Below are 14,540 nucleotides of genomic sequence, written 5' to 3'. Positions count from 1 at the left end.
CTTTAGGTATATGATTAGCGGCCACTTCTACAGAGTACTTGGGGCTACTTCTTAAAAGTAGGACAAAGCAATTAGCCTTTTCTTTAGACTAAACTGAGCTGGTTTGCTGAACTAAAAAAAAAACAGAAAAGAAAAAGAAAAACAACTGAGTCTGTTTTGATCTTCAAAAATGTCAAACTGGTAAACACTTGGGGTTTTTTTGTACATATAAATCTAAGGGCCAAGCCTTGCTTGAGGAAGATTTAAGAGACATAAAATTTGTCTGAGGTATCTGCCAAATCTGTGCAGCAGAGACAGGAACCCTGAAAAAGCTGACACAATCATAATTCTCACAGCACCGGCAAGCTTGTACTGGGCCGGAGCCACAGGAACCCAGCCTTCCATAGGTAATACTGCTGAGAGACAGGCAAGTACATCGTTTGCTTATCAGCTATCTGGTAGCTAACTTTTGCCTAGATCCCACAGAGGGAAGAAGAGGAGAAAGAAAAATACCGCCCTTCTGGCACACAGCCCAATTAGCAGCTGGGTAAAATTTTCATTTAGATGATGGGCTTGCTCGTTGAAGTGATCTCTTTCTTTCAGCAGTTCTTGAATGTTCGTCCTCTAATATCTCTCTCTCTCTCTCTCTCTCTCTCTCTCTCTCTCTCTCTCTCTCTCTCTTTCACACACACACACAAAGGCATCAAAAGGAGTATTTATGAGTATCTGGTACAGAGTCTAGCACAGTAATTGCACATAATAAGCCTGAAATAATTCAGTGAATAATTTGAAACCCTAACTGTAATTTCAATGTTGAACTGGGGAATTACAGATTCTTTTTTACTAGTATATAGGCATATTAATTGTAAAACTAATGGATTTTAAAGAGATATAGTAGTCTATGCAAAGTAATATTATTTCATTCCCAGATGATTTGTACTCATGACTTGTCCCTAAAGATCATTCATTTTTGCACAATGCTTATTATTTGTAAGAAAAATGAAGAAGAAATCATACTACAAGATACTAAGTGACTATATGACAACTTTTTTCTCTATTTTTGTAGAGAAAATTTTGATATCCACATTCATACAAATGTATGTCATTATGGTAATCCCTTACATATGCCTAAAATCACTTAACACAAGAATATAGTGCATTCATGGGTTATATTCTGTAAATAGGATTAACTGTATAATTCAACCAAGGTCTTCCCTAGGGATAGATTGCTGAAAAATGCATTTACATGGCACTTAAAAAATATAATCAATAACATTGCCCCCCCATGACATGCACTGCTTCTTGTACACTCAATTCTACCACAATTTTATCTAGCTTCCTGCTGGGATCCCCATTCCCAAAGGCACAGACTTTCAAGAAAGAAACACAGAGAATCTGGAACTATTCCAACTCCCTTCCATGAAGTGTTATGTGAGTACGAAAATCTCTATAATTAACACAATGTGAACCACTGCATAGTAAAACTGTCAGTTTGGGACTGTTCTGGCTGCGCTGTGATACATGTAATGTGCCAAGGGGCTTTAAGTCTATGTAAAGTGAGAAAATCAACAGGTATTTCAGGAAAGTGCACAGCACTGAGCCACTGCAGGGTGTTAATGGTTTTTCTTAACAAAGTTCCTTATTATGATAACTTTTCTTCTATCACTTAGCCTTCCCCATCTGTAAAATAGCAGTAATTTTATTGAGACAGGGACTTACTATGTAGATCAGGCTGGCCTCTAACTCACAGAATTCTGCCTGCCTCTTTACACCCAGCTTAAAATAGTAACAGCTATTGAATGTATTTAAAATGTTTGCTCTGATGATAAAATACCAATAGTTTGTGTGTTTGACAACAATCAGCCTATATAATCCACATCAGCATTTGGTCAACTATAAACATTTCACATCTGCCCGACAGTGGCCTACAATCCCAGATTATAAATCCAAGCAAGTTATAGGAGAAAATGGATCGAAGTACAGCTGATTTGCAAAGCTTTCATCATCTAGATATTATTCTAAGAAAAATGAGCAGCCTTTGAACTATGTCTATGAAGGTTGAATAGAATCATATTTGTGATTCATTAAAAAAATCCTTTCTATGTAAAACAGATGGGAAGAGAGCTGGTGTAGAGGCAATAGAAATCTAGGCTAGAAATGATGCATTTGTGCTGGTTAGTAAGCACACCCCAAAGTAAAGCAATGGCAATAGTGGTAGACAAGGAATAACTATTTTAAAATAAACTTACCAAATGAAAAAGTAAGTATGATGGAATTATCTTTAAAAATAAGGAACAAATGTATCCCTGGAAAATATAGGACAATAAACATAAAAGATAAAAAGTAGAAGTCATTATGTAATCTTATCATTTGTAGCAAACCCCTATTTGTGTATGTAACAGTAATTTTCCTTTGTGTGCATACAAAGATTTATGTGGCATGTATAAGATCTGTACATATATTTAAGTTGGAATTTGCTGCACTATATTGGGTGTTTTATGACCTGAATTTTCTCTGGATATATCACAAACAAGTTTCCACATCATGAAATATATTTTGGTAACATCCAATGATGTGGCTACTTAATGATCCACAATTGATTTCATTCCAACTTCCCATACTGGATATTTATGGTGCCATTTTACCCTCTTTTTGTCATTATAATGAACAGCTCTAGAATATCAGGGAGCTAAATTTTAGGAAACACGATTGCTTCCTCAGAATACAGCACTAGAAGTTGAGGATCGGTTAAAGACTATGTTCAGTTTTAGGATTTCTGACTCATATTGACAAATCCCTTTCAAAAAAGGGCTGACTAAAATGATCACCCCACTACCAATGTGCCTAAGCAAGAGAAGATGTATTTAAGACTAATGCCAAAGATAATCAAAGGGACCGGGTGGCTAGAGAGTCAGATGTTTCCTAAGAAAGTAACAAGAAAGGAGAAATGTGAACCCTGTCAAGAGAAGTAAAGCAAGCCTAACAGGTTTAAATCATGAGAAAGAAAAAGATAACACGAATGTCTAAAAATGAACACACGGTGAAAAGTGTAAGCATTTGAATTGTGATATTCAGTAAAAGTAGCACACTCAGTAAACTGCTATATCTGTCAATTTACTTTTTTATTTTTATTTATTTATTTTGTTTGTTCTTGGTTTTTTTGGGATTTTTGGTTTGTTTGGGTTTTTTTTTTTTTTGAGACAGGGTTTCTCTGTAGCTTTGGTGCCTGTTCTGGAACTAGTTCTTGTAGGCCAGGCTGGCCTCAAACTCACAGAGATCCACCTGCCTCTGCTTCCCAAGTGCTGGGATTAAAGGCATACACCACCATCACACAGCCAATAAAAAAAATGTTAATATCCTGTACTACCAAGTTCCATAGCTGCATCCATGTGAATATTTGTTATGTTTTGTCATATAATAACCGACTGTTAGATGTCTACTATCCCAAGTACTCTAAGTATAGAGATAAACAAGATGTGATTCCTGCCCTCAAGGAGCTCACAATCTACTAAGAAAGAAACAACAACAGAATGGCATACTACAGTATGATCTCATCTGGAATAGAGGTGGCATGGGTCCTACAGAAGCGAGAATACTAGCCTTGTCTTGTGTGTGTATTCATGCAAATGCAGAGTGTTTATTAGAAAGGCTTCCCAGAGACACTCATGTTTTAATTGAACTTTGAGGGTTCTAGTAACACTCAGTGAGACAAAAGGGGTGCTTTTGGCATAACCCAAATCCACTCTCCTGAACAGTACCAATTCCCCAATCTCACTCTCCTGAACAGTACCAATTCCCCAATCTCACTCTCCTGAACAGTACCAATTCCCCAAACCCACTCTCCTGAACAGTACCAATTTCCCAAACCTACTCTCCAGAACAGAACCAATACCCCAAACCTACTCTCCAGAACAGTACCAATTCCCCAAACCCACTCTCCTAAACAATATGAATTCCCCAAACCCACTCTCCTGAACAGTACCAATTTCCCAAACCTACTCTCCAGAACAGTACCAATTCCCCAAACCCACTCTCCTAAACAATATGAATTCCCCAAACCCATTCTCCTGAACAGTACCAATTTCCCAAACCTACTCTCCAAAACAGTACCAATTCCCCAAACCTACTCTCCAGAACAGTACCAATTCCCCAAACCCACTCTCCTGAACAGTACCAATTCCCCTACTTTGCTACTTTAATGTAAGCAATAGCAGGCTCTGGCAATGTTATGCTCATCATAAAATATAAAGAACAAGCAAGTGGAAACACTAATAGAATAATATTTACATGTACCCATTACTACTAATCCTAACCAAAAAAAAAAAAATCTCTCAAGTTTGTTTCCTCCTCTCCACGTCACTACTTATGAGCTCCCTGAAGGAAAACACCCTACTGATCAAGCCTCCCTCCAGTGCATCCTTTCCACTGTTATCTTACAAATGGGAAAATCTGCTCATGGTTCTCTTTTCCTAAAAATGTTGAATTTTTCTCCTATTGCCTACAACTTTATTTCTTACACCCAATAATAAGAAGTTATAACTTGGCCATACTTAACATATTTATACTATTACTTAGTATTTGTCTTTAAACCAACTTAAGACTAGTGTATTTTGTATTTTTATTAAATCTTACGTAACCTTAGGTTTGATGAATACTAGTTTTTTTTATCAGATACATCCAACTATGCAACTAATGAAATCTGAACTGTGAGTGGAAGCACAATGTAACTACCGCTGGTCCATGCTCGGTATTTTGAGTCAGTGGGCCTGTGGGAACACATTCGTATTTCTTAGTATTGCAGTTGATTCTCCAAAAAGCACTCTCAAAATTCTGCAGCATACTTTGCTTGAACCTTCCTTGTCCCAGTCTCAAGACCCTGCTAGGATGAACTGCTCACATTAGAAAAACCCACACCCACTCTACCATAAACACATCTCTTACAGACTGATTCTTATATCTCTAATGGCTCCTCTCGACCTTTCTTTGCCTGCCAAATTCATTACCCTTCAAGAATTATTTATCATGTCACCTCCTCACAAAATTCCCAGCTCTCTCTTTCTCTGGTTAGCCACTCTTTCCTCTATCCTATCAAAATGCTGTACCTGTTTCTGTTCTCCCACAATTTTTTACTCTATGGTATCTCAGAATTGTGGTCCCCTGGACCCAGTGAGGGTTCAGACCTTGTATTTTCTTGTGTCTTCTACACTTAATGTGTGCTCAGGTCACAAAGGACATCTAGTAACCTGGCTCCCCTTTGAAAAAGCTGAAATAAAAATAAAATGCAAAGAACTGTCTAGAGTTAAATGACTTAGAGATAGGACATAGTTTTTGTACAGAATCATCTAATTTAGAAAATGATATATTGACTATAATTTTGGCAGACATAATCAACTATGGTTATAACAGCAGTTAAGCAAATTTGGTATTGGCAACTATTTTACAGCAAAAGCACTGATATGGAAATCCAAAATGACTCATTTGGGTTTCTTCCAGGATGGCCAATTGTACCTTACAGTAATCTTCCCTTGCCACAACTGGAAAATCAAGAACAAAAATGCACACCAGGACTTGGAAGCCACAGGGGAAAGAGCATGGGTTTTCAAGTCAGAAGTCTGGACACTGAAACTCTACCTCAAAAATCAATTACCTCCAGTCTATGGGCTTGAAATCTGCATTTTAGTTTCTTCTTCTAGAGAAAAAATGGGAAAAAATTGTACACATCTTATAAGACACTCAGATAATTACAAAGGGCCTGGGATTTTATGTGAGCTCAATAAAGAATCATTACTATTATCTAATCAGAAGATTGCAATTTGGATAATCTGCTGTACAAGGACAGCAAACTCATCTCTTAAGAAAATGTTTATGGCACTTTGCTTTCTAATTGACAAGTACAGGTTGTGGCTAAGAATAGTCATAAACAAAACATCTGCAAGACAAAAGTTTCTCCTTCTAGTTACATTAAACTCACACCTGGAACATACCACCACACTTCTTTGTGTTCTCCGAGAATTGACCTCAAATCAGGTTCCCCTAGGATGAAAAGGAAAATCACCCAGTCTTAATTTTTCAATCTTAATTTTATTCAGTACAGAATAAAATTCAAACTCTGTACATCCTTCAACCTCTCATGTTACTACAATCCCAAAAACTATCTCCCAATATATCCCTGCTGATAGCTCTTATATAATCAGATGTGCCCCTGTCATAAAGTCCCCCCTTTTCTATGCCTTCTTCTTGATTGCCAACCCCTGTATTAGAAAGCATTTTTTCACCTTTGCTCATTTCAAATTTCCTTTATTCCATGAGGGCCCAAATTAAAGGTGACCTCCTCCACAAAGCTTACTAGGATTGATCTAAATGGGTAAATTTCAAGACTCCAACAAGTTCTGAGTTAGGTTATAACTTTCACAAATCAGCCTCTCCTTCCTATCTATATGCCTTTCCACTAAGCCCTGAGCATTTTTTGCACACATTTGTAATATGGAATAATTAATGAGGTGTGTTTCACAGTCTACTTTGTTTTGTAGACAGTGAGCCCATTAAATGTTTAGCAACACTGGTGCTAACTAGTCTTCGTTGGAAGCTTTTAAAATGCTCCACGTTCTCTAATAGGTCCAATTGCCTTTCTACTCTCACCAGAACGCTGTACTGAAACTTAATTATACATTCATCAAAAGTAAGGTTCTTTCCTTCTGCTCCCTATCCCTTCTGGAAATTGAACACACTTTCTACTCCAATGACTGGTTAAAGAGGGCCAGTAAGAGAGGTCTATTTTTTAAAAAATCTCATCATCAGGAAGCAGAGACGGACAGAAAATCAAGCTTCAGGTATAGAAAGGAATTTCCACGCGCGCGAGGGGAGAGACAGAGACAGAGACAGAGGGAGGAGAGAGAGAGAAGAGTCCAGCTGCCACTTAATGAAGACTCTCTCTATCCTAATAGCAATGAAGGAGCACATGCTGAGAGGTGTGTGGGAGAGGGTCGAGTGATGGTAGGAACTAAAACAAAAGAGGGGGGTGGAGGTCGTGCTTGTGTTCTGGCTGCTCCAGCAACTGGTGCCCATCCCGACTCCCACGGACACCCCCCCACCCGTGAAGTGGCAGAGCTGGGCGGAGTTAGGCGCCAAAGACGGCAGCCCCGGAAGCACCCTCCTCCCAAGGCCCCCTCGGTCCCACAGTCCCCAGCCACTGCCACTCGGGCTTTCTGCCTCGCTGACCTCCAGCTCCCCGGCTACGGAAGCTCTACTCCTTAAACATCCGCGGAAAATCGGGTCCGCTCGGAGCTCCAGGACCCGGAGTGCCCTTGCATCACCGCACACCCCACAACTGCCTTCCCAACTCAGTACCTTCTGCTAACCGGCCTAGGCCAAGCAATGGGGCCCAATGGCTGGACTCTAATCTACTTGGTGGCTACAGAGGCCTTTCCCATTGGCTACTGATCACCAGGAAAGTCTAAGACCTAAGCGCATGCCCTCATGGGAAATGTAGTTTAAAGTTACTGGATACTGTTCTTTCTCGGAACTATGCAATCTTGGCATTGGTGGAAAGACTCAAAGGATGTCAGTGGATTGTGGGAGATGAAGTCAATATAGTTCTTCGAGACACCCATAATTCTTCTAACACCAAGCTTCCGCTAATTCCTTGAGGTCAGCTACAGGAGAGTATTCTGGGTATTGTAGTTTAATGTGCATGGCCCTTCAGCCTAGCTTAGAGTATAAAGTGCTTGCTGAGGCAAACTAATGTTCTAGACTCTTTTGAATGCTTGTATTTTGAAAAAAGCACGTTCACATTGTGTTATGATTTGACATTCTTACTGAAGTTTGAGTATGGTTGATTTTTTTGTTTTGTTTTGTTTTTCAGGCAAAACGCTACTATCTTGCCTAGTAGCCTTGAGTTAAGGATCCTACCACTTAAACTTCTTGAAATACATAATTAAACACATGTGCTACCAAGACTATATTCACTCTTTTTCTCTTTTTATAGATAGATATAGATATAGATATAGATATAGATATAGATATAGATATAGATATAGATATAGATATAGATATAGATATACATAGGCATCAGTGGTTCACACCTTCAATCCCAGGATTTGGGAGGAAGAAACAGGCAGATCTCTGTGAGTAAAGACCAGCCTGGTTTAGAGAGTGAGTTCCAGGACAGCCAGGGCCACACAGAGAAAGCCTGTCTCAAAAATAAAAATTAAATCTGGGCAGTGGTGGCGCACACCCTTAATCCCAGCACTTTGGAGGCAGAGGCAGACAGATCTCTGTTAGTTCGAGGCCAGCCTGGTCTTCAAGAACTAGTGCCAGGACAGGCTCCAAAGCTATACTGAGAAACCCTGTCTCAAAAAAAACTAATTAATTAATTTAATTAAAAACCCGTCAAAGTTTGCCATTTATTAGAGTAATTTAAAAAACTGTGTACTTCTCAGACACTGAGAGCAACAAATAATAAATAAGACCTCCTGAAACTGAGAAGTTCCTGTAAAGCAAAGGACACAGTCAACAACACAAAATGACAACCTACAAAATGGTAAAGGATTCTCACCAACCCCATATCTGGGAAGGACTAATCTCCAAAGTATACAAAGAACTCAAAAAACTAGATATCAAAAGAACACATAATCCAATAAAAAAATGGAGTACAGACCTAAACAGAGCACTCTCAACAGACAAATCTCAAATGACCAAAAGACACTTAAGAAAATGCTCAGCATCATTAGCCATCAGAAAAATGCAAATCAAAACAACTCTGAGATACCATTTACACCTGTCAGAGTGGCCAAGATCAAAAACACTGATGACAGCTCATGTTGGAGAAGATGTGGAGTGAGGGGAACACTCATCCATTGTTGGTGGGAGTGAAAACTTGTAAAACCACTTTGGAAATCAATATGGCAGTTTCTCAGAAAATTAGGAATCAATCTACCTCAAGACCCAGCAATACCACTACCACCACTCTTAGGCATATACCCAAAAGATGCTCAATCATACTACAAAAGCATTTATCAACTATGTTCATAGCAGCATTATTTCATTATTTGTAATAGCCAGAACCTGAAAACAACCTTGATGCCCTCAAATGAAGAATGGATAAGGAAAATGTGGTACATTTAAACAATGGAATACTACACAGCAGTAAAAAATAATGACATCTTAAAATTCGCAGGCAAATGTGCAGAACTAGAAAAGGTCATCCTGAGTAACCCAGAAAAACAAATATATGTACTCACTCATAAGTGACTTTTAGACATAAAACAAAGAACAACCAGCCTACAGACCACAAGCCCAGAGAACCTGGACAACAAAGAAGACCCTAAGAGAGAAATACAAGGATCCACCTAGGAAGGAGAAACAGATAAGATCTCCTGAGTAAATTTGGAGTATGAGGAACAGGGTAGAAGGTGAAAGGGAAGAGGGAAAGAAGGAAGGGGAGTAGGGAAAAATGTATAGCTGAATTAAAATAATAAAGTATAAAAAACTGCATACTTCTAATTGGGAATTATATTTTCCCTTAGAACTTGTCATAATTAAATTAGAAAATGTGATATGGGATATCCCAGAAGAAACCAATCTCTTGAACAAATAGGCAGTGAACCTGCATTCTTGCAGTGAAGCTCAGTGGGCATGCCATGTACTGATATAAAACTATAGGTTCTAACATGCACAATTCATCTGCAATAGTAAGTAATTTATCTATCTTTAAGAAAATATCATTTAAGTAAAACTATGTGACAAGAGAGCAATAAATAAATGGGTGGATAAACAAAGGTAGACCCAACTTCATAAAAGACACACTAGATCTAAAAGAACAGATTAATGCCAATACTTCCATGGTGGGTGATTTCAATACACAGCTCTCACCAACAGACAGTTCATCTAGACAAAAACTAAATAGAGAAACTCGGGTTTAAATGATATCAGAAATCAAGTGGACCAAACAGATACCTACAGAATATTACACTCAGAGACTAAAGAGTACATATTCCTCCCAGCAACCCATGAATATTTTTCCAAAATTAACATTTTAGATGATGTTAACAAGTCTTAAAAAGGAAAATTGAAATAACATACTTTATTTTATTGAACCACAGTGTAATAAGGTTAGCTATCAATAGCAATAAAAACCACACAAACTCATGGAAAGTAAACACACTATTGAATGATAATTAGGTCAAGAAAAAACTCAAGAAGAAAAATTGAAAATTATTAAAATTGATTGAAAATGAAAACCCAACATATCAAAATCTATAGCACACAATGAAAGGAAGCCTAAGAGGAAATTTTATAGTGCTAAGGGACTATATTTAAAGCACAAGAAAACTGAAAGACAGGTGTAGTGGTGTACATCTTCCCCAGCACTCAGACTACAGAGACAGGTTGGCTTCTATGAATTCAAAGCATGCCTGGTTTACATAGTGAGTCCCAAGTCAGTCAAGAGCACGTAGTGTGACCGTGTTTCAAAACAAACAAACAAACTTTGAGGAATTGCAAATTAAACAAACGAAAGAAAAATATGACCCAAATTAATAAAATTAGAGATGAAAGGAGAGACATTACAACAGACAATGAGGAAATTCAAAGAATCATAAGGACATTAAAAATTCATATTCCACTAAAAAGAAGCATCTAAAAGAAATGGATGAACTTCTAGATAGTTATGACCTACTAAATATAAGCCATGATGAAATAATATAAAGAGGCCCATAGTAGCAAACAAGATATGAGCAGTAATAACAAAATTCCCAGATAAAAAAGGTCCTAGACCAGATGGATTCAACATAGAATGTTACCTGACCATCAAAGAAAAACTAATGTCAATACTCCTCACATTATTCCATAAAATAGAAAAGGAAAGAACACTACTAAATTATTTTTATAAAATCAATATTAACAGTATACTAAAACCAGATAAATATCCCTTACCAAAAAAAAGGAAGGAAGGAAGGAAGGAAGGAAGGAAGGAAGGAAGAAGGAAAAAAGGAAGGAAGAAAGAAGGAAGGAAGGAAGAAAGAAAAAGTAAACCCAGGCCAATCTCCTTAATGAACATAGATGAAAAAACTCAATAAAGTACTTACAAACCAAATTCAAGAACACACCAAAATATTTATCCATTACTACCCAGCTGGCCTCATTCCAAAGATACAGGTGTGTTCATCATATGTAAATCAATAAATGTAACCCACAACATAAATAGACTCAAGGGCAGAAAACACATAATTGATTCATTAGATGCAAAAAAGACCTCTGATAAAACCAACATCTGATAAAATTCCTGGAGAATCTACCAAATATATATATATATATCAACATAATAAAGGTAATAACAACAAGCCTGCAGTCAACATCATGCTAATCAGGGAAAAATGGAAGCATGTCCACAAAAGTAACACAACAGACAAGAATGTTCATTCATCCCCTATTCTTGAAATCTTAGTTTTAGCAAAAAGAATAAGACAAGAGAGCTGGATAAAAGGGATACAAATAAGACAGTATATTAGTTAGGACTCTGTAAAGGAGCAAGATACACACACACACACACACACATATAATATGATTTATATATGGACATATATAAATAGAGATATGGTAGATACATCTAGAATATGTATAGGCATAGGTATATAATGTATACATATATACTCGTATATGTGTACATATGCATACAAATACTACTTGGCCTAAGTATACATATACATATATTATATATAATAGGTATATATTATACATATATATGTAAGCAGATGTTTCTCTCCTACTCACCAATTCCCAAGCATTCAGAGGCTTAATATTTCTTATAAATGCTCAGCTGCTAGCTCAGGTTTGTTACTAGCTCTTACACTTTAAGTTAACACATATTTCTTTTTTGCTTTCTGCTACATGATTGCACCTTTATTAGCATGACATGCTAATCTCCTGCTTCCGCAGTGTCTGGCTGGTGACTCCTAACTCCATCCTTCTCCTTCCCATCATCCTTTAGTTTGGTCACCACACCTATACTTCCTGTTTGACTATTCATATGTAGAAAGCTGATACACTTTGGCTCATTTTTAGGATACTCTTTGACTATAACATGAGAAGGCCGGGCCTGCTTGTTTTTGTATCTGTCCTGTCCGTTCCCCCAGCTGTTTAGTCCCAAAGTAAAATCACACAAGGGACTCTGTAAATTATAAAGCTGATTGGCCCGTTAGGTCAGACTTCTTACTGGCTAACTCTCACATCTTGATTAACCCATTTTTCTGATCTATTTTAGCCATGTGGCTTAGTACCTTTTTCAGTGGGGCAGCTCACATCCTGCTGCTTCGGTGATCTGGGCAGGAGTGGAGCAATCAACTTCCTCCTTCCCAGAATTCTCCTGCTCTCCTTGCATCACTTCTACTTCCTGTCTGGTTTTCCCACCTACACCTCCTGCCTGGCCAATCAACGTTTATTTAAAACATGATTGACAAAATACAGACAATTCTCCCGCACCACTTCCCCCTCTTTTTTAAAAAAACAAAGGAAAATATCCATAGTCCATTTTTTGGGAATGTGGGCGTAGTATTCAAGGCTACTTCCAGCTGGTTGGGGGCGCTGATAATCTTATGGGGGCCTAAAGAAAATTTAGAGTTATGATCAAGTCCTGACAGAAGTATCCTGTGAGTCTTGATCATCTCAGGCAGCAGTCTTGAACCTGTTCTGGATGAAGAACTCAGACATCTGGGCCATCTGTTCCTACTGGAGATTGCTCAAGTGGTCTCCCTTGGTCAAAGATGATTTTTCTTAACTCTGAATAAATCCAGAGCCTCTCATTTTCTGTGGAAACAAAAGCAAATCTCTTCTCCAAAGTAACATACCTTTAGACTTCAATTCTGAAGCCAAGGTATTTTCAAAATACCTATCTTGGATTAATTCTGCAGCATTTATAAGCAAATACCTTTTAGCAGGTGTTTCTTCTTCCTCAGCATTCAAACAACTCTAAGAGAGCATAATAGCAAACAGTATCAAGATTCTCTGTGTATTTTCCATCTTTACGTGGCTTTATTTTAACCTCTATTTCTTTTATTTTTACTTTTAACTTTTGGCTTTTTGAGACAGGTTTTCTGCATATCTTTGTCCTGGAACTCCCTCTGTAGACCAGGCTATCTTTGAACTCCCAGAAATCCATCTGTCTCTGCCTCCCAGGCTACTCGTTCTTTCTTTCTTTCTTTCTTTCTTTCTTTCTTTCTTTCTTTCTTTCTTTCTTTCTTTCTCTCTCTCTCTCTCTCTCTCTCTCTCTCTCTCTCTCTCTCTCTCTCTCTCTTTTTTACTTTGAGAACTTTAACCTTTAGCCTGTATATATTTTTAACAGAAAGTAAACCATTTAGAGGTTTTCTTAATCTTTGAATCTCTCTTTACTGTATATCTCTCTTTTTCTGACCACATGGGTATTTAATTTGCTAAGGAATATGGAGAAAACAACAGTCAAAAGCTCTTAAGGCATTTGAAAGTCCTTGCCAGGAAGCAAGCTGCAACAGTGCTTCCATAGTCAAGACAACCTGCTTGAAAGAGCCAGAGTTTTCCCTGGCAGGACGGCCCAGAAAGCCGACATTTTAAAACAGCGCAGCTCTTTTCCTGCCACAGCTGAAAACCAAAATGATTTACTCTAGTCTTTCCCAAGCTTTCTCAGGCTTTTTGTGGATGCAGTTATCCACGTTGGGCGCAATTGTCTGTATTCTGTCAATCAACGTTTATTTAAAACATGATTGACAGAATACAGACAATTCTCCCGCACCATTTGACCTATTGCTGTATAACAGAGTAAATTTATGAAATAGTAGCCCATTTCCGAAATACTGCCAAATAATGCTGAATGGATTCAGAGATCAGTTAATAGGGAAAATGTCAAAGTTTTACAGACAAAACAAAGGTTTTCAAAGTATAAACCTCATCAAGTCAGAGTTAGATTTAGGTTTATAATGTGGAATGTGTTTGACTTAAACTTTGCCTCAGTATAAGTTGTTGTTGACCTGCACTTATATTTATAGGTTAGTGTGGATCTATGGTAGTGAGCCATAAAGCAAATATTACTATTCAACTCAATACCAATATTAGAATTCAAAGTTATGGTCATATTTCAGTCCATGAACCAAGATGCATCTTTGATTAATGTTAAACCTCATTCTGAGGTGAACAATACTCCAGAATGATCTGGGTTACACCTCATTGTAAAAGCAATGATTCTTAGATTGTCACCAGGACTCAGTCTGTAGACCAGCTCTGTACAGACCATATAGGACCTCTCATAAGACCTCAACTCCTCGTACTGTCACTTTGGGGAATCACACCTTTACATTCGGACTTTTAGATGACAAATTACACCAAAGCCAAAGGAGAGTCCTGGAGTTCTTAAATCACAGCTAATGTTTTATCTATGGACAACGCAAGTTTGTGGCCAGAATATCAACTGTAAATATGAACAGGATTCAAGGTACCTATTTGGCTATGTTCAAATTGTGATTTCTGAATTTAATCAGTATTAAGATTTTATATCTTTCAGGTATAGTGTTTCAGTGGCTAGTATTGGTCTTCATTCA

At 37.7% G+C, this 14,540-nt stretch overlaps 1 protein-coding gene across 7 annotated transcripts in view; it reads right to left on the bottom strand.

The window, feature by feature from the left end:
- The window catches only part of Enox2 (ecto-NOX disulfide-thiol exchanger 2), a 271,673-nt gene extending 264,255 nt beyond the window's left edge, over positions 1-7,418 (bottom strand). For 2 of the 7 annotated variants that reach the window (XM_048450356.3, XM_048450358.3), the window contains exons 1-2: positions 7,198-7,337; positions 5,953-6,012 (exon numbers count right to left, since the gene is read on the bottom strand). The gene's annotated coding sequence lies outside the window, so the exon portion shown is untranslated. Of the gene's footprint in view, positions 1-5,952; positions 6,013-7,197 lie in introns of all 7 variants that reach the window. The other 5 variants (XM_048450357.3, XM_048450360.3, XM_048450363.3 and 2 more) reach the window with 4 other exon arrangements.
- Positions 7,419-14,540: the final 7,122 nt, after the last annotated feature.

This window comes from Myodes glareolus, chromosome X, assembly GCF_982192425.1.
Source record: "Myodes glareolus chromosome X, mMyoGla1.1, whole genome shotgun sequence".
Classification (NCBI taxonomy): domain Eukaryota; kingdom Metazoa; phylum Chordata; class Mammalia; order Rodentia; family Cricetidae; genus Myodes; species Myodes glareolus.
This window is presented reverse-complemented; position numbering and strand designations above follow the sequence as displayed.